The sequence below is a fragment of the Cebus imitator genome, unplaced genomic scaffold, assembly GCF_001604975.1.
Source record: "Cebus imitator isolate Cc_AM_T3 unplaced genomic scaffold, Cebus_imitator-1.0 Scaffold83, whole genome shotgun sequence".
NCBI classification, from domain to species: domain Eukaryota; kingdom Metazoa; phylum Chordata; class Mammalia; order Primates; family Cebidae; genus Cebus; species Cebus imitator.
Window position 1 is genome coordinate 1550710 of NW_016107398.1, and position 19997 is coordinate 1570706.

The 19997-nt window shown below is 38.7% G+C and overlaps 1 protein-coding gene across 3 annotated transcripts in view; it reads left to right on the forward strand.

Moving 5' to 3' along the window:
• Positions 1–5656: 5656 nt before the first annotated feature.
• Positions 5657–19997, forward strand: part of PPM1A (protein phosphatase, Mg2+/Mn2+ dependent 1A) — a 47765-nt gene continuing 33424 nt past the window's right edge. The window contains exon 1 of one of the 3 annotated variants that reach the window (XM_017533928.1): positions 5657–6073. The gene's annotated coding sequence lies outside the window, so the exon portion shown is untranslated. Of the gene's footprint in view, positions 6074–7758; positions 7918–19997 lie in introns of those variants that run through there. The other 2 variants (XM_037740427.1, XM_017533929.1) reach the window with 2 other exon arrangements.

Consider the following 19997-nt stretch of genomic DNA (forward strand, 5'->3'; position numbering starts at 1 on the left):
GTGTGGCCGAGGGAAGCAAAAGATTGGACACCCCTGGTCTAGATAACCAACAAAGCAGTAAGTGAAGCCTTCATCTGTGGTGTCTGCTGATCAAGCTACCAAAGGAAACTCAATAAATGTGGTGTTGGGAAAAGATGTACAATTACATATTATAGGGAATTTCTAACATGCAGACACAATGCATGTAAATTGCCTCAAGAACAAAGATAATAGTAAAATGTATTAACATAATTTGGAAGTGACGTTTTTATCACATACTACCTCTGTTTAAAATGTATTTCATTGAAAGTTCATATAATTTAATTTTTATTTCTATCTGTATTTGTATTTATTTATTTGTTTTTGAGATGGTGTTTCGCTCTATCGCCCAGGCTGGAGTGCAATGGTGCAACCTTGGCTCACTGCAACCTCTGCCTCCCAGATTCAAGCAATTCTCCTGCCTCAGCATCCCAAGTAGCTAGGAGTACAGGCTCCTGCCACTATACCTGGCTAACTTTTATACTTTTAGTAGAAACAGGGTTTTATCATGTTGTTCATGCTAGTCTCAACTCCTGATCTGCCCACCTGAGCCACTCCACTTGGCCTATATCATTTAATTTTTAATAATGACTATTTAACAAACAGCAGGCAAAATTCCTGAAAATTTAATAATCTGCTGTCATGAGCCAGTACAGGCCAGCTCTCCACACCACTGATTGAAACTAAGTTCAGCACTCTTTCCACTCCTGCTTCTACCAGCTTATAAAAGCGATGATGCTCAGCATCATACAGGGAACAAACCCAGGTATCTGTCATTACTTTCTGTGATCCTGTGTAGTTACTACCAGATACTTGGTTTTCTCTTCTGTAAAGGAGGAGATTAACAGTCCTTGCCCTGTGTACCTGCAAGGGTTTCTGAGAGGATTAAACTGGTTAGTCAGTATGATAGCGCTTTGTAAACTGCAGCGTCAGGTGCAGATAAAAGGCTTTATTATGATGACCATTTCATCACTGTTTTCAACCAGGCCACCATTGTTAAGGATGCAGTGTGTTGCTGCTTTCAAAAGTATGGTTTAGAGATCTGTAATGCCCAGAATAGACAGTAAACACCCAGAAGGATTGTTCTGAAGAAGCTCACTCAAATTTGTGCTAGTCTTTACTTAATACAAACAGCTACCTATATTGGGAAGAAAACTATTTATTCGAAGCCTCTAACTCACTCTTTTCTAGCTGCTGCTGGATTGTCTGACGGGTCTTCCCTGGGGTTATGGAATGCTTTTCAATTTCAATAGTTGAATAAAGTTACTTTTTTTTTCTGTTGCTCAGGCTGGAGTGCACGGGCATGATCTTGGCCCACTACAACCTCCACCTCCCAGGTTCCAGAGATTCTCCTGCCTCAGCCTCCCAAGTAGCTGGGATTATAGGAGTGTGCCACCAGGCCTGGCTAATTTTTGTGTTTTCCATAGAGAAGACGTTTCCCCATGTTGGCCAGGCTGGTCTTGAACTTCTGGCCTCAAGTGATCCACTTGCTTTGGTCTCCCAAAGTGCTGGGATTACAGGTGTGAGTCTCTGCACCCAGCCTATTTTTAATTTAGATTTTTTTCAAAATTGCTTTGGTTTTTGCACCAGATCAACTCACCAAGTTATTTTCTATGAATTATACCCCTCCACACAATGTGGTTTCCTGATTATAAATCCCTAATGTCCACGTTGAAACACTCTTGAAATTTGAATGACTATAACTATTTGCCTTGAGTTTGCTGAACTTGTCTTTGGGCTGTAGAAAACTCTTTTCTGCCCAAACTCAACAAGCCCTTTGCCCATGCTGACCCCTCTATCTGGAAAGTGCTCCCCAGATTCTTTATGAAGCTGACTCCTTCTCATCCTTTAGATCAAATGCTACCTTCTTAGAGAGGTCTGCACTGAACACCTGTTTCAAGTCATCTCCCTGATCTATTTTCTTACTTATTTTCTTCACAGCACAGATGACAATATGCAATTTCCTTTTTATCTGTTGACTTATTTGTCTGTGCCCCTTATTATCATGTTGGCCCTTTGTGGGCAGGGGTTGCCCATTGATGTCACTATCTACCTCCATGTCCCATACAGTGCTTGGTGCACGATAGCTATCTGATGAACAGATGAACTTATCTGACTAGTATTGTAAGGCTTTGGCCATATATGGCTACCTTGAGGTGAAAGCCTACCCTAAAGACTATCCAGGACTTGGCCTGTGGTGCCCACAGTTGCCAACATTTCTCTCAGGCCCCAGGATGAACCGCAATGGTAGCATAGGATTGCTAGCTGCTCCCTTCTGCCCCACCCTAGGGGCTGCCCCAGTGATGTCACACAGGATAGGATTCTCTAATCCTTCTCATTCTATAATGGTCCCCTATGTAACTAAATTTCTCAGAACATGATATGATGTGGGGGAGGGACAAAGTAGGGCCGGGGTAGGGGGTACACCCTTTCCCTGAATGAAATTTATTTAGGGGCACTGTCTGCTCACATGTTCTTCTCTGGGACAAAATGGGTAGCAGAAGCTACAATTTGTACTAAGCAAATGAAAAGAGAGGAGAGAAGAATGGGGAAAAGAAGTGTGAAGAAGGCAAAAAGAGAAGAGAAGAAAAAGAGAAGAGAGAGAAGGAGAAATGAGAAAAGAGGAAACCAAATGAAGAGGATGTGTGAGAGAAAAAAATACAAAACAGGTAGTGAGGGAGGAAGGAAGAGTTGAACCCATGTTCTGGTTGGCTTTCTAACTCTTGAGTAGTGACTGGCTTCAGTGTAAAAGGATGGCAAGGGGAATTCTCAAGTACTAGCCCACTGAGGGGGTCACTCACATTACTGACATATATTTTGAGAAGCTCAGGCAAGTCTGCCTCAAGGGTGACTCTCCTGGAAAGTAATTTGGGAAGAGGAATGTAAACCCTTTTTTAAAGTCACAATTGTGGAGGAAAGGGAGAGAGAGTATTGCTGACCAGATTAAGCTTTAGACTCCACCCTACAACCCCTGTTCTTACCTCAAACTTCCCAATTACTAGGCTATCAATAGACACTAAATTCAGGGCTTTAAAGCCAATCTTGTAGATAATCTTTTTCCTTGTTAATTGAAATATAAACAGATTTCCAAAGCAGAGCAGAATAGTTTTATAATATACCTATGAAAATTAGTAAAATGTTATCATCATGGCAATATATTCCCACTAAAATCTTACTATGAACATCCCAAATATGTGTAGGAGGCCCAGCAAAGTCTTACAGTTTAGAAGAGAACTTTCAATCCTCTTTTTCCAATGTTCTTTCCCCCCTTGTATTAGTCCCCCCACCTTAGCATAAGGTTTAATAAAAGTGGATACGATAATATTAAGCATATTTAATCAGACAATATTGATCTTTGTTTTAAATTGTAAAATGTTAATCTTATAACCCATGAGTTTCCTAGTTCATACCAAAATGTCCCTGCAAGCTGTATTCAGAAATAAAAAGTAGTAGGAAGGTGCCATTCTATCCACAGTCTGTACACTGTGCAGACTCCTTAAAAATCTCTGTTCATATTTTCTATTTCTCTCCCTCTTCTGCTACAATTGACCCAGATTCTCCAAGTGCAGAACAGAGAGAAGAGAAAGGTGTGGAAGCCTAAAGGAAGGAAGCAGAAAGATAGGCAGGCTTTTCAAGTTTTCTATGGTCCACTACTGTCACTAGTGACCCAGCTTCAGCCTTATGAGTAAGAAAATTTGTCTTTTAAGAGCACTCCAAATGGTGGTTGCCACATGAGCTTTTCTAGTTCAGAATGTTAATGAGTCCACTAGCATGCTACTCATGCTGTTACTTGTCTGGAGTATTAAGGATTCCAAGAAGGCAGCGTTTCAAAGATCTTTGATCTAATTTCCTTTTTTTTTTTTTTTTTTTGGCGGTTATGTGGAGAATTAGGAAATGTACCTTCAAATGATATTGAGACCAAATGCATACTGAATTTTATTTTTATTTTGTATATCTGGAAATGATCCAATTTGATCTTCTAAGAAATTCTAACCCCAGAGATACTGAGTAGAGTAATTGATGGGTTCCTTGAAGATTTGGTTTGCCAGTGACTGGCAATTATATTTGATCCTGTTGTTAGGTTCTAGGTCTAAAAGTGAAGGAAACAGAACTTTCCCCAAAAAGTCAAGTTGAAAAAACTGCAGATGGCTTTTTACAACTTTAAAAGCGGCAAGAATGCCAGAAAGAATAAATAATTTGCTTTTGATCTAACAGTTGGGGCAACAAAATGGCTTAGGAGAGAGAAAATAGCAGGGTGCAAATTGTTATAGTAAGCTCCTCAGATAAAATAGAGTCTCAACACAAATTTACCTTTTTTACTGGCCAGAACTCAATTTGGCCAGTAAAATAACCTGCCTTCTACAATTAAGTCTTTGTTTTGTGTATCAGAACATCTTTTTTAAAATATGGACTTTTCTTCTAACTTCTGTTCCTGCGAATGTGGTGTAGGTCAAATTCGTCAACTGGTTAAGCTGCTGACAAGAGAAGGAAGGGCACCCCAGCCAATGGGAACCCGTGCTGGTGATGTACTGCTCCTAGGCTGCAATTCATTGGCTGCCTAAGGTTTGTCATTCTATCCCCGGCGTCTGCAAGTAGCGTGGGTCGGGTTTTCTAGCTGGCTAAACTGGATTTTGGCCGCCGGCACGTGCAGTTTCTATTAACTTAAGCTCATCTCTAGCTCTTAGTAGAAGCAGTTGTTATGTTTCTGATTATCCTCCTGATTTTGAAAAAGCCTGTTCCTTTAACCTACCTCATTGGAGGTCGTTGGAGGGCCCTTGTGACAGAATCACGTGATTATCTAACATGTGCAAATAAATACAATGTGGAATCCCCTAAGCTACGGAGGGAAAACCTGCCAGAAACTCAGAGCATGTGCCCCGTGCGTGAATCAGTTGCATTCGCACGTGGGTGGGCGGTGGTAAGGTGCGTGTGTCTCTGCACTTCGGGACGCGAGGTGTGTGGCCGTGGCACCTGCTTGAGCTTCCTGGGGTCAATGGGAGAGGAAGCTCCGGAGGAGTGGGACTCTGGGGTAGGGGGATCTGGCGGGCTGCCTGGGACCCATCATGGGTTCGAAGGGCAGCAGCCAGACCGCGACGGCGCCCAAGAAGGGTGGACAGCTCCGGGTCCGTGGTCCAGGCTGCGTGTACACCACCTTCGCAGGGTTTGTATCCGCAGGCAGGCAGAAGAGCCAGAGCTCGGGGTGCGGACGCCGTAGGGGGAACTTCCGAGTTCCCACTAGGCCAACGGCCGGGCGTAGAGGGCTCTCGATCCACTGGGCACCTATTAGTCGCACATTTCTGTCCAGTCCCTGGCGCCAGAACGTGAAAGCCCGGGTCCTGGCTGCTATCCGGGATACGGACGCTCCCTTTGGCCTCAGCCTAATGGTCCAGGCCTCGAGGCAACGGCGGCGGCTGCAAAAGAAGCTGGGTAGGGCAGTGACGTCATCTGTGGCAGCCCCACCCCCGCCCGCCGGCCCTCGCCGCAGTTCCTGCCCAACGACATCCGGGTCTCTCCAGCTGCTCGCCGCGCCGCAGCTGTAGCGGCGGCGGAGCCGGAGGAGCAGGGCGGGGCGAGCGGAGAGGTGGGGGAGGGGCGGCGTGGTCGTGAGCGCGCCTGCGCGGGGCCGCGCTAGAGGCGGCGGCGGCGGCGCTAGGGACGGGGGCGCGCACGAGAGCTAGAGAGCCGTGGTCTCGGCGCCGGTCCGGCCCGCAGCTTCGGGTCCTTAGGCGGCTGCTGCTCCGGAACGGGTGGTTGGGGAGGGGGGGTGGGGGGACGCCAGGCAGGTGAGGCGGGAAAGCGATGAGTCCTCGGCTCTTCCTCCTCCTCCTCGGGGACCCGCTCTCTGCCTCCCTCTCTAACGCCCGGATGATCTGAGCCGCGAGGGCGCCGAGAGCCGGGGGCCCGGACGCAGCCCGGCTCCTCCCCTCCTCCGCCCCCTCCCCGGCCTGACCTGGCCCGCCGCTGCCGCGGTGACCCCCTCCCCGCCCCCTCCCAGGCTGCCGCCGCCGCTGCCGCCTCGGCCGACCAGGGAACTGCCCGCTTGCGGCTGCTCCGGGTAAGTGCGGCGCTCGGGCCGACGGCGGGCGGGCGGGCCTGCGCGGCGGCGGCGGCGGGCAGGCCTGGGGCCTGTAAACAAGCCGGGCGTCTGCCCGGGCGCTCCCGGGAGGAGACGCGACAACTCCACCCCCTGGCCGGCCTCCTCCCCCGAGCCGGGCGGCGGGCGGCGAGGGGTTAACGCTCGGCGAGGGCGGTGGCGGGGAGGCGGGGGCGGGGTGTTTGTGGCGGGGGCGCGACCCTCAGGCCGTCGGCGGCCGGGAGGGGTGTTTGTGGCAGCGACGCGGGAGAGGGCCGCGGGCCGGCCTGGCCAGAGAGCGGCCTGCGGAACTTTTCCTGAGCGGGGAGGGGGCGTCCCCGCGCCCCCACTCGCCCTGGCGCGCCACCCCGGCTGTCCTGGACTGCAGCCCCTGGGAGGGAGGCGGGGAGACTTCCTTTGAACCGGACTTAGCCTCGAAAAACCTAATTCTGGAGGAATTGCTTAAGGTTTTACAGGCGGCAGGGCTGAGAGGCTCCTTCAGAACTCAAGTCAGTGAGTGATGCTTCCAGCTCATTCATTATTAAGGCAACAAGCAAATCCATTGAAGTAAATTCCGATTTCTCATCCTTTTAACTACGTAAATTGGGTAAAACTAATTGATGTTAGATCTTGGTTGAGGTATGGTTATGTTCTGCTTGTAGATTTTAAATAAACTTGGAGCCTTTTCTTGAAAGACAGCTGGCTGTGGAGAGCCTTCTACCAACTGCAGCTTTAGATACGTTTTGAAAATTTCATCACCTGAGGTATTTTTCTTGTCTCTCCTCAAACACCACATGGTAGTTACAAGTCCACAAAGGTCATCAGTTGTCCAAGCCATGGGATTTGTGCCACCCCCACCTCACCCAGGTTTCCTGGTAATTGGAATAGTGAGCTCAATGTGTTTTAAAAAGTGAAGTGTGTGAGAGATAGGTATCGTTTTCTCAGATGAAATGATTTTGACATTATTGAGAGAAATTAGAAAATTTAAAAATGGTTATGTAAGACAGTCTTTTTAAACTTGCACGTTGGGATTTTAAACACAACCACTTTTTACATGTGCTACGCTCCGAAGAGTGGAGGGATTTGAAACAGTACTCTGCTGAGACTTAGGGTTCCAGAGCGCTCAGAAATTTAGCAGAGCTTGGCCCCCAACTCTGTTTGAAACACTTTACTTTTATACTTTTATCTTGCCACATATTGGGCCTTTTCCAAAGTTTGTATTTCTGTAACTCGTTTTTCAAATGAGAAAAATTGAAACTACGATTTTCTATTCTTAAATGTTACCTTTATTGACTTAATGCTTTCGTTATCAATAAATAATTTGAAGCACAAAGTAACATTTCCCAGTGTTACAGTTTTCTTCTTATGTGTAACTTACATATATCTGATTAAACAGTCATGTAAGGTTGATTATTTTTAACCTGGAAGTTCACAGCAGTACCACATTATTGAAACTATAATGAACCTCCTGCACATGGAAGTTGCTTAAGACATTTTAATTTGATGATATAAAACATTTTTAGATCAGTGAAGTACATTACATTATGGGAAAAGGTATATTATGACCGATAATGTTTGAAGTTAACTACCTTAATTATATTTGAGAAATAAGAGTCATCAAAATGCTTTTTACTTGGCTTGTATCTTTTTATATATTTTGTGTACAGATTTTCTTTTTACATGAAGGGCTGAGGTACATAACCTGTTGAAGAGAACAGTGCAGTAGAAGACAAGGGTTGTTTAATATGGCTGTGCTCCAAAATATCTGTGTCCATGGACAAGTCCTTTAACCTTTTGAGTCTCAGCTTCCAAATCAGTAAAGCCAGGTGGGCAGATTAGATTATCACATGTACTATCCAGTTACTACTTTTTAAAATTTCCTTACCAATATTGTGTGTGTAGTCAACATACCTTTGCCAAATAAATGCCTGTTATGTGTCAAGCACGTAGATGTTTCAGTGTTCTAAGGCTGGATTTCTTTCTCGGTTCTATTTTATTTAACAAATTCTAAGTTGGTGATTGTTCTTTAGGAAAGCTATACTCGTAGGTAGGTTTTATTGATTTTTCTTTTAGGGTTGGGATGTGTAGAGAAACTTGGGAGGAAGGAGGATGAAGATTTCATGAGTGACAACGGGTGGTTGAGACTATAGGTTTGAACAAGCACGGGACCCTTGGTAGTCTGATGTGAGGGAGATTATAAAAACACATTATGAAGGTTTTTTCTTCACTTCAAGCTGGGTCTTATCTTGTTAAACCTTTGAAGATTCTGTAATATCTCATTTGTTTTTGAAAGAAATCTATAGCAACATCATTTTGTCATGTGGTAAATATTTCTGAGCAATTACCAAATACCTATAGTCTTTGAATTTGTTCAGATTATACCAAGGCCATTTGTTTACTCTAATAGCTAATAGAATGTACAGCTGATTTTGGTTTAACTGTGTGTGCTTATTTATAATTTTAAACCAAAGAGTGGCATCTATCCACAAAGAACTTGTTATCTCTGAAATGCTCACCCAGGAGAGCTGGATTAATTTTTTAAGATGTAAATCTGTGCTCATGTAGAAATAATAACAAGGTGATATTTTGATGATCCCCTCAAATGATTATCTGACTCTTTCCTGGGCACCTGACTCTGAGTCAGTATACTCTTGAATACTTTCCATTCTTAAATCAGGAGAAAGAGACAGCCATGTAAGAAAATTGGCCCCTGCTGGGTTTTGTAAGAGTTAAGCAAGAAAAAACAAGGCATGGCCCTGTGAAATATATAAACCTTGGAGAAAGGGAGAAGGTATGGTGAGGCAACTGGGTAAAAGTTGTGTCGTCTTCTGTGTTGGGTAGTAATTTTATGTCACAATATGTCCTGTCTTCCATCTCGAATAACAAATTTTAAAATTCGGTTGCTGTGTTTATTATTTTGCTGTTAGACAGGATATGTAAATTAACTGACCTGGGATTATTAGCCATTCCTATATAAAAGAAATCTGGGATAACCTATATCAAAATCAAAACATTGATGATACTCTTTTCCTTAACTCTTTCTAATGTCTTATGTGCTCCATATTACATAACAGTTTTATACTTCATTATGAGTCTCCAGAATATATTTTTTGATAATTTTGACCTTTGAATGTCCTAGCTATCCATGTACTACTTAGATAATCTCGTTACCTGGCTTTTCTTTTGCTGAGGCATGTAAGAGCTAGAGAAGGTAAACAGTTCAGAGAGGCAAGTTTCTGTATCCCTTTATCTAAAATGTAGTAGACTTTGCAAATATTGTAAGGAACTAAGAGAAAGGTATAGGATCTTAATGTGTATCAATAAATTAAACTCTGATACTGCGTTTATAATATTGGAGATGTTTTAAATATTTCTTGAGTAAATGTGTGATAAAGGAGGGATCTTGAGTTTTTATAATTCTTAATATGTTTATGTAGTATACGTATATAAGATCTGAATTAAAAGCTATTAGTTTTTATGGCTGATAAGATTTAGAATTAAAATCTTGTAAGACTAAACTACTTCTAGATACAGAAGAAAGTAATGAAAGCCATACTTTCTTGGCCATTTATCTGTGTTAGGCTTTTAATTTTTTGCCACAGCCCTCTAAAATATATGATGTTATCTTCATTTTATAAATAGGAAAATATAGGGTCAGAGAACCTAAGTAACATGCCAGGATCAGATTTGGGTAGATATAAAAGTATTTTTCAAGATATTACTGAGTGGATTTTTTCCAATTAGATGAACCTCCTTATTACCAAGAACCCAAATTTTAAAAGCTGAACACTAACACTTATGATTCATAGTTTCCTAGAGTTAAGCAAGTCCATGTAAGTTTATGTAAAGTCTTCCAATGCAAGACTGTAATGTTTTCTTCTAAAATATTCAGAGAAGATATTAGAAATTAAGTTGATTTTCTCATTCCTAAAATTTCAGAAGTTAACAAAGCTAAACATTTTATGTCTTCAACTATTATTGTTTAGATTAAGTAATGGAATCCATGTTAATTCTCAAGTGGTTGATATCCTTATGAAGGATCTAGGGAAATGTTTCTGAACAAATATAATCAGTAGAGCCACATTGAAGGGCCGGGCCCCATGGTGAACATGGTGATAAAACTAACCTTTGAAAGTCAGATAGGACAGTTTGAGTCCCTGCTCTCTTACTTCCTAGCCAGGTGTTCCTGGGTAAGCTACTTGATTTCTTTAAACCTGTTTTCTTTATGTCAAAGGAAAATACTTTTATCATGAGGTTATCTTGAAGATTTAATGAAATAATTATATGAAACACTTGAGATGTTTTCTACCATAAAGTGCCAAATAAATGGTAGCTGCTATTATTGAGTATATGAAATCTTGAGATACTTAGGGGTACAGAGACTTTCTTAGTATGAGAGGGTTGTCTTTTGAGTATGGCTCTTGGAATGAACCTGGAAGCCAAACTAGAAGAGATTGAGTAGAGAATTTAGAAGACATTGTAAACTGCAAGTTTAGAGAGCTTGTATTTGAATAGACTAAAAGTTAAGAGGTAATAGAAGAAAGAGAAAGTTGAGTTTAAGTAGCTTTATTTGGCTGTGCAAAGCTGGCAAGTAGTCAAGGATTTGGAGTTAATGATTAGGAGGGAGAAGATGGTTAAATTGTGGATAAAGAGTAACAGTAATAAAGCAAAGGTGAATGTTCAGGCTAGAATGATCAGTCAGTAAGGAAGGACAAGGGTTGGTATTTTGAAAGGGGAGTTACAGTTTATGGCTAGAAATGAGCAGGAAGGTGTCTTTGCTACAGGAAAGGATGCAAAGGAGTAATAATCATTCTGATTAACTCAGTTATTACCATTTTTTAAAAAATGGAGTCTTTGTAAAAGGCTTTATATGTGAGTCCTAGGTTAAGTTTGAAAAATTGTCTTGGAAGGTGCAGGTCTTACTACTTCAGACCCAAACCATGATATTAGCATTCCAACTGGTCTCTTTCCTGTTAGCATTTTGTACTGCATCTCCTCCCCAATTCTATAAACCATCAAAATTCTTTCTAAAAATACAGTTTTTCATTATATCGTTTCTCCCAGTATACTTCAGTGACTCCCTTTTACTAACCTCTGGAATAAAGTTCAGAATTCTTGGTTTGGCTTTTGAGACTTTCCTTGATTGGACATCAAGACTGATTTATTTTACCCAAACTGGTACACTTGCTATCTCTGGAACACACTCTTTTCTCTCCATGGATCTTTGCTCATGCTAATATGCAGTCAGGAATTCTTTTCCTTCCTTCTCCATCTTTTATTTTCTCTTTTAGTAAAGCTCATTTTTAATGTTTCTTCTTCTACAAAGTCTTCTCTGACACCCCAGAGTGTTTAATCTCTTCTTTCTCTGTACTTAAAGGAATGTCTGTGTATTATTTCTATCATATGTTTTACCTCTAGGTATTTCTGTCTAAATTATAATTGTGTTCAGTTAATTCTAAAGGGAAAAATAAATTTTTACTTTACCCAAAGGCTAATACAGTGCTTTATGGATAGTAGACATTCAGATGTTTAGTATTAAGCAAAATCTACCTAGAGTGGAAGTGATTGCTGTAGGGGAAGATAGTTGAAGTAGTTACAAGCTTTACTGTAGCAGACGTTTCTGACTCTCTTCCTGTATGGTATTTTGTCTGAGCCTGGATATTTAAGTATGAATATTATACAAATCTGAAGTGTGGCAGTGTTCTCATATTGATGTAGAAGACTAGGTTAACTAATTTGGGGCCTATGGGTTTCATTTTAACTTCCTACTTAATTTTGGCTTTAAGGGTTAACAGGACATTTAAAACCACATATCTCTTTTCAGAGTATTTTGTATTTGCAAATATTATCATGAACTTTGTGTCATTTTAACCAGAGAGGGATTGTGGAATCATAGGAATTAGATGATGTGTTAAAGAAGGGAGATAATTATCAACTGATTTAATTTGAACCAACAAGTATCTAATATATGCATACTCTGTGTTCCAATAAACGTCTAAGCTAGACTTTAAAGCTTATCAAAATGCTAGACTATTGTCACTATTTAGAAAATACATAGTAAAATTTCCTCTATTGGATTTTTAAATGGGTAATTCCATATCATCAGTGGCTGCTTAGATCTGTTTATTGGAGTACGATGCTAATGAGACCTCTTGATTCTTTTTGTGCATATTGTGTTTTCCCATCTTTGACATTAGCAAGTCCAATGATAACTGACATTATTGAGCACTTATGTGTTAAGGACTATTATAATAAATTTTTAATTATTATCTCATTAAGTCTTTACAGCAGCCCTATAAGCTAGTTACTGTTACTACCTATATCTTAACAGATGAGGAAATGGAAACAGAGCAGTTATTTGCCAGGAGTTTCAGAGCTAGTAACAGAAGCCTAGTACATGTCCTTGGACTTTTCAAAAATACTTTGTGTATCAGTGCAGTTTCATTTTTACTGCCGAAAGAAAGTCTCTTGGCCATTGTGATGGGTCAGAATATCTTTGTATGTGAAGGATATGACCATAGTTCCATTGTACCCAGAGAGCGAATCTTATGATTGAGTTGGGATCTGAGGTGGCAATGTACACTAAGTTTAAAAGGTATATTATCATATGTTAGCTCTCTTCAGAAATATTCCCCAAGAAGAGCTATTACATTTTTTAATATTAAAAAAGCATAGGATATGGCCATGATACAACTAGTTCGTTCCATAAGCCACACATACTTTTTCTTATGGCTTAAAATTTTCTTCATGTTCACTACTTTACAACCCACTGACATAAATTATTTCATTGGTACTTTATTCAAATGAAATTCTCAGTGAGTCTAAGAAAGATAGTCTTAAACATAAACTACCTGAGTTTACAATAGAGATTATACTCTAAGTGGAAACTCCAATGTTAAGTTTATTGAAAATAAATTTCTTAAAACCAGGTCTTTATTCATTCATTTTAAATAGATTATCAATATATGACTGTTAAATTTTTGTAGGCTCCCTGTTCATTTTCTGATGAACATGTGACAGGAAACAATGTGAGCTGGAAACATAGCAGACTATGAGAAAACATTCACTTTAAACTTAGGCTGGTGTTTTGTATTCATCTATGATATGGCTGCCACAGGCAGGGATATAACTAAACATTATTTTTTTAGTCGTACTTTATGTAGCCTAATTATTTTAAAGAATATGTTATTCAAGAATTGTCTATTATACTGTTTTAAAGAATAAGAATATAATTCATTACCAACTTTGAATGTCTTGGATTCTTTGTACTACCTTTATCTTTAGCATGACTGGTAGAATCACATCGAATTTGATATTGTGTGTATAAAGATGAAGTGTGCCTGCCTTTACTACCAAAATTCAGAAATGAAAATGTGAATGATAAAAGATAAAGTATGGCTATATATATATTTTGTTTTGTTTTTGTTTTCCAAACAGAATCTCAGAATTTACCAACCATTAGAAAAACATCTTTGCTTTATGCCACCATGCCTCAGAATGTTAAGTAGATAGTAAATAAAATTTTCACCTTTTGTAAAGCAGTGGGGTATTATCCTTTCTGAGAGCCTGTAAGGCTGTTTTGGATGCCAAGGGGCTAATCTTAGAAGTGGCAGCTTTTGTTCTGTGACCAACCCACAGCTTACCCTTTGTTATTCCATATCTGTCATCTTCATTTTCTCTTTCTGCATAAATGCTTCTTGATCAGTAAGCAGGTGTTTCAATTAGTAAGCCATCTAGTGTGATATTTTCTGGTTTGCTACAGTCAATAAAATAAGTAACTCGGTTAATGTAAATAGTATTATTTGTTTTATATAGTAAAACCCCAAGATTAAGTTAGAGATATTTTGGCTAAAGTACATTGAAAATGGATTTCCCAGCTCCCAGAAATTCCTGTTTGTGTCTGAATTACTTTATACTTGCTTGGCTTCTTGTGTAGAGAAAACTTTAGAAAAGAAATAATCCATCCATGAATGTCGAATAAATGAGCAGGTAAATAAATAAATAGCTCAGGGAAAGAAAATGTGTGGGTTCTTAGTCATAACTACTTATTTTTCTCTTTTGTTCCCTTCCTTATGTAGCACTTTTCAATAATGGGAGTGTGTATCTAATGATAAACTTGTTAAAGTCATTGATGAACAGTAATCTGAAAATCAAGTTTTGATTGTTATGCTGCAGATTTCATTTAGGGTCCAATATTTTCTTTTTAGACATACATTATGATATTTTTGTAGGGATGAAAGACAACCATAAAATACATAGAATATCATGTATTCTATAGATGGAAAATGATGAGATACAGTTTGTTGGCAGGCCTACTTCCCTGGAAATACCTTTTCCTGTATAGAAGGTAATCACTGTTGACAAGGGAGAAGTCAAGGTATAATGGCTATTATTCATTTGTCTCGTGTATTCATCAAGTATCATGCTAAATATGGAAAAAAAAGGCACGATTTCTTTCCTCCTGGATCTTAAAATCTAAAGTGAGAAATAATTCACCAGGTGAGTGCTGCGATAAGAGAAACAGGATTCTATGAGCTTATGACTAAGGATAGATCTATTTCCTAAGACGTAGAACTAAGAAGTGATAGGAGTTGAGAATTTCATTTTGGGCCATGTGATTTGAGGTGTGGCTATTCAAGTATAGGAGGTAGGTGGTTACACATTTTTTAAGCTATTAAATAGAACTTTCACCTGAAAAGGTTTTTTTCCCTCTTTCTTTCCTCAGCATCTATCTCCCTACACACAAAGCATCTCATACCATAATTCATGAACTAAGTGAATGATTGTATTTTGAAAAATGTTAGATTATATCCACAGAAGCCTGTTGGAGGCAAATGCTTTTGGTCATTTTTTTCAGCAGGGACGTTTCATATGTGTAAAATATTTAGAATCCCCACATATTTGTATATGAATGAAACTTTTACCAACTTATTAAATGTTTATGTTATGTTTTTCCCTTCTTTCAACTTAAAGTGTACAAGGTTATCAGCAAACACATGTAAATGCTCAATGTGAGGGGTTTTGTTTATTAGTTTTAGCAAGAGAAAAAAGGATAGATTGGATCAGGAAGTCAGTTATTGTTTTCTGGGTTATGAGTCTGAATCCTCAAATATGCAGAGATTTAAAAGTAGCAAACTAGGAATTGAATTCACCTCTGTATCTGTAGACAAGTTATCCAAAACTGATAAATTTGAATTGGATACCAGATGAGCCAAATTGAGATTGTAAATAAATTCTTAGAAAACTTTAAAAACTAAGTAGTTCTATGCCATCTAAGTCTTTTTAGTATTTTTCTTTTGCTTGTACTATAATTGGTAGTGAAAATAGGTCGATATCTAATTTTTATCGTCACTAGAGCCCTCCAACTAAATTTAGCGTAGATGTTTTCCTAGCAATTATATACTTAACAAAGTTTACTTTTCAAAATTGTGCAATACATGCCTTTATAGAAATTTAAGAAGACTCCTTACAGATTATGTACTTCAGATCATGGCACAACTAGATGTTGATACATTAAGTAAAAAATCATGAAACCTATGAAGAACATCAAAAGTGGCAAGTTGTGTTCACTTGCACTTTGTGAGATTGAAACTGCTGCCAGTATCTGTACAAACTATGGTTTGAGTACTTTTAAATTTTAACTAATTTAGCAAAGACTATTTTTTAAGTAATTTGGGGGTAGAAAAAATGGTCTTTAGCATAGAGGAGCTTTATCTGACATTTTAGCTGGTTCAATTGGTTGATTTTGGTTTGCTTTTTGAAATTTTGTATTGTCTTGATTTGGGGCAAAATGAAAATAACAGTTCATATGCATTAGAATTCATTTGGATGAAGTTTATTGTTGGAGGCGGGTAAGTAAATATTTAACTGAAAAATGAAGTAAATATTTAGTCAAGGCTGTAAGATGAAATATTTGTCAGCTGAGAAATTTTCAGGTAACTTTTTTAACATTTGAAAAAAATTAATATAGCACGAGTATTTTTCTACTACTATAGGTATAATCCATAGTCATATTTTTTAACCTTCTTATGTAAAGTAAAATATCAATGTAGAAAGCCATATACCATCATAGTAATCTTTTAAAATTGCCTTATAACTTACAAAGCATAACATTCATGCATTTAAAGTTTACGGTTCGGTAGTCTTTAATATATTCAGACTTATGCAACCATTGATCTTTGAAGAAAATTCTTGTCTGAATGAGAAAGAATTAAAAGCAAGAAAGGAGATATAGAAGAAGAGATTGCTGAGGCTGAGGAGGGGCAAAGTGGTAAGAGCAGGATTAGAAAGGGACATTAAAAATTCAAGGATACTGAGTTTGTGGGCATCAGAAAAATGTGAAGGCTGTTTTAAGAGAGGATAAAACCTAGAGGGAAGGAACAATAGACAAAGCCGTTATAGAACATAGCTAGAATATTTAAAACTTTTAGTACTGAATTTTGAATTTTAGGGATATGTAAGTGAAATGCAAAGGATAGCTCCCTTTTCTCATGAGTTTTAGTACCTATAAGATATTTTCTTTCTAGAACTTTGTGTAGGAATTTTGAAGCTGAACCATAATCATGTGTTCTCTTTGTTCTGTTCTGTCATCTTCAGATTGGAACCAGTACAGAGTAGGAAACCCATATCATCTTGGGATTATTTTTCGGAGAAATCTTCCAGAGGATTAAATGGCACTGTCCCCCTTGGGTCCAAGTAGGAAGGGAAGAATCCTATTTCGGGTGCTGTCCTACTCAGTGGGCTGCTTTAGTTCACTTTTTAGCCAGATAATGGAGCTAAATGAGAAATTTCAGCTTCCAGAGAAAATCGTACTTGATTTTATAGATCAAAGCTTTCTGGTTACGTCAGAATTGTTACTGAGATTTTAGGGGCATTCAGTTAAAGTACCCCAACAAGTGTGATAAATCACACAGAGGTATAAAGTCAATAAAGTCCTGTAGTATGCAGACTGGAAATTTGAGGTGGGGTGGGGAATGCAAAGTGTTGGGACTGTTGGTACCTATATTTGACTACTGGGGATGATATGTTTTAAATTCTATATTCAGTTTCTTATCAGAAATACTGACTATAATATCTTGTACTTAATTTTTTAAGGAGCAGGTGATAAAGATAGGTTATATTTTTTTCAGAGTAATTGAGATTAATAGATAAAATGTGTTATCTGAATGTTTGTAGTAATAGAAACCAAGTTTACAAAATGTGTATATATGATTTGTTTTTAATAACCAAGCATTGCTTTCTTTACAAAAGATTTCCTTTATGTAAATCTTCATAATTGTTTTATAGATGGGGAACTGTATTATAGAACTGTATTATAGAAGGGGAACTTAAGAGTATTTGTTGATTTAACTGGCTCATCTATAGGACTGAGTTTTATTAGAGGAGTATTTAAACATAGAAGTCTGTGAAAATATGTTTAATGCTGAGAGAAATTGAAGGGACTTCCTAGAACTGCAAACTAATAGAAAACTTTTGGCCAGGCTTGGTGGCTCAAGCCTGCAATCCCAGCACTTTGGGAAGCCAAGGCAGGAGGATTGCTTGAGCCCAGGAGTTGGAGACCAGCTAGGGTAGCATAGTGAGACCTCATCTCTACAAAAAATATTTCAAAATTAGCTGGACATGGTGGCACGCTTATAGTCATAGCTACTTGGGAGACAGGCGTGAGCATCGCTTGAGCCCAGGAGCTCCAGGCTGCAGTTTAAATTGTGATCGTCCTGCTGCATTGTAGCCTGAGTGACACAGCAAGACACAAAAAAAAAAAACCAAAAAAACCCTCTACCTCTAAAGATGTGGGGATTTAAAGATTGCTACGATTTAAATATAAATCATAAATATATAAAATATGAGATAACAGAAGAGTATTTGTTAAGACTAAGCTCTGCTACGTAAAGTTAAGGTGCTGTCATTTTGCTGGTGTTTCTGATTCTCTTTTGCAATGCATGTTGAACTTGACTACTACCTTAGCCATGGTGCAGGGAAATGACATTAACAGAGATGTAAATTAATGTTCCTGAGTTTCGGCCGGGTGCAGTGGCTCACACCTGTAATCCCAGCACTTTGGGAGTCTGAGACTCAGTTGACCTCAAGTCTGAAGATCACGCGAGACCAGCCTGGCCAACATGGCAAAACACCATCTCTAATAAAAAATTTAAAAATTAGCTGAACATGGTAGTGCACGCCTGTAATCCCAGCTACTTGGGAGGCTGAGGCAGGAGGATTGCTTGAGCCTGGGAGATGGAGGTTGCAGTAACCCAAGGTGGGGCACCACTGCACTCCAGCCTGGTGAGAGGGGGAGACTCTGTCTCCAGAAAAAAAAAAAAAAAAAAAAAAAAAAAAAGTTCTGGGCTTCAAGGGCACTATAATGTCCAGGTCTTAAATTCTTAGAGCCTTCTTCTATGGACCATTTATGTTAACTGTTGTTGGAAAATCTAATTTTCATTCTTATCTTCCCCTTTCCTTTGACCTTTCGTTATAGGTTTTTTTGAAGTGAACATACTTTTATGTATTGACTTATTCATTGAGTGCTTCCCAAATGGCAGCTTTATTATTTATTTCTTCAGCTCAGTTGTCTAGTTTACTTCATTTGTGTCTAATCTATTTAACTCATCCTTTGAGTTTTTAATGTAAACATTTTTAAACTTTTTTTTTTTTAGACTCAGAGGTGTGCATGTGCTTGTTACATCGATATTACATGTATAATGGTGGAGGTTGGGCTTTTAGTGTACGCGTCACCCAAATACTGAAGGTTGTACCCAGTAGGTAGTTTTTCAACCTTTGCCCACCCCCACCCAGTTATTTTTATTTCTGAAAGTAATATTTCTTTTTCAATCTGCATGGTAATTTTTTTATAATTTCTTATTTTTCAAAAAATACCTTGTCAGACATTTTGTCCATAGTTATAATATCTTCCAATATTGGAAGTCCTTAGGAAGTTGTATTTACAGTAGTTTGTTTTGTTCTGTATTTGATTTTTTTTAATGAGCTAATATTTGATTAAACACTGAATATTTCTCTATCATCTGTATAATTACGTACAATTTAATTTCCACTTTTTTTAAGCATAAAACAGTTTCATTTTCCTTTTTATACTCAATAACTTCTTTAATTAGCCAGTATTTTTTTCTTTTTTTTACCAGTTTCTGTACTTACTGTTCCATGCATCTTCTCTGAGTTCACGCTTCTTCTTGCTGAAGTACATCCTTTAGCAATCCTTTTAGTAAGAGGCTGGCTTGTAAATGTCCTTAGTTTTTACTTAGTTTTTCAGCTAGATAGAGAATTCGTAGTTGATAGGTTTCTTCCTATCAGCACCATCAGTATATTATTTCATTGTCTTGTGAAACTTGAAACCTGGATTTCTGAGAAGTCTAGTCTCTGCCTAATTGTTATGCTTCTGTATGTAATTTTTTTTTTCTGATAGTTTTTAAAAATATTGCTCTTCTTCTGTCACCACTACTTACTTTGTGACCTTGGGCAAGTTCAAAATGGAGATAAAATTGTATCTGTTTCATAGGGTTGTAATGATGATTAATTTAATATATAAAGCACTTAGAACAGAGCCTTGCAGATTTTAAGTGTGGCATATTAATACTTGTTTTATTTTGCTGTACTCGATATTCTAAACACATTTCTATGATATGCTTAAGTAAGTATGTTCTTTTATCCATAGCTACTCTTTGAAATATGTTGTTGATGGGAAGACATACCTTTCTTTGGTTCTAGAAAATTCCTTAGCCTTCATATCTTTGAATATTCCTTTTCCAATATTCCTTCTTAGTCTCTGTATTATGTTCTAGGCAGTTCCTCAGTATCATTTTCTAATTTACTAATTCACACCTTAACTTTGTCCAGCTAGAATTTATGTGGCCTCAGTTTTTATTTCTCAGTGAATCTATTTTTTTAATATTTG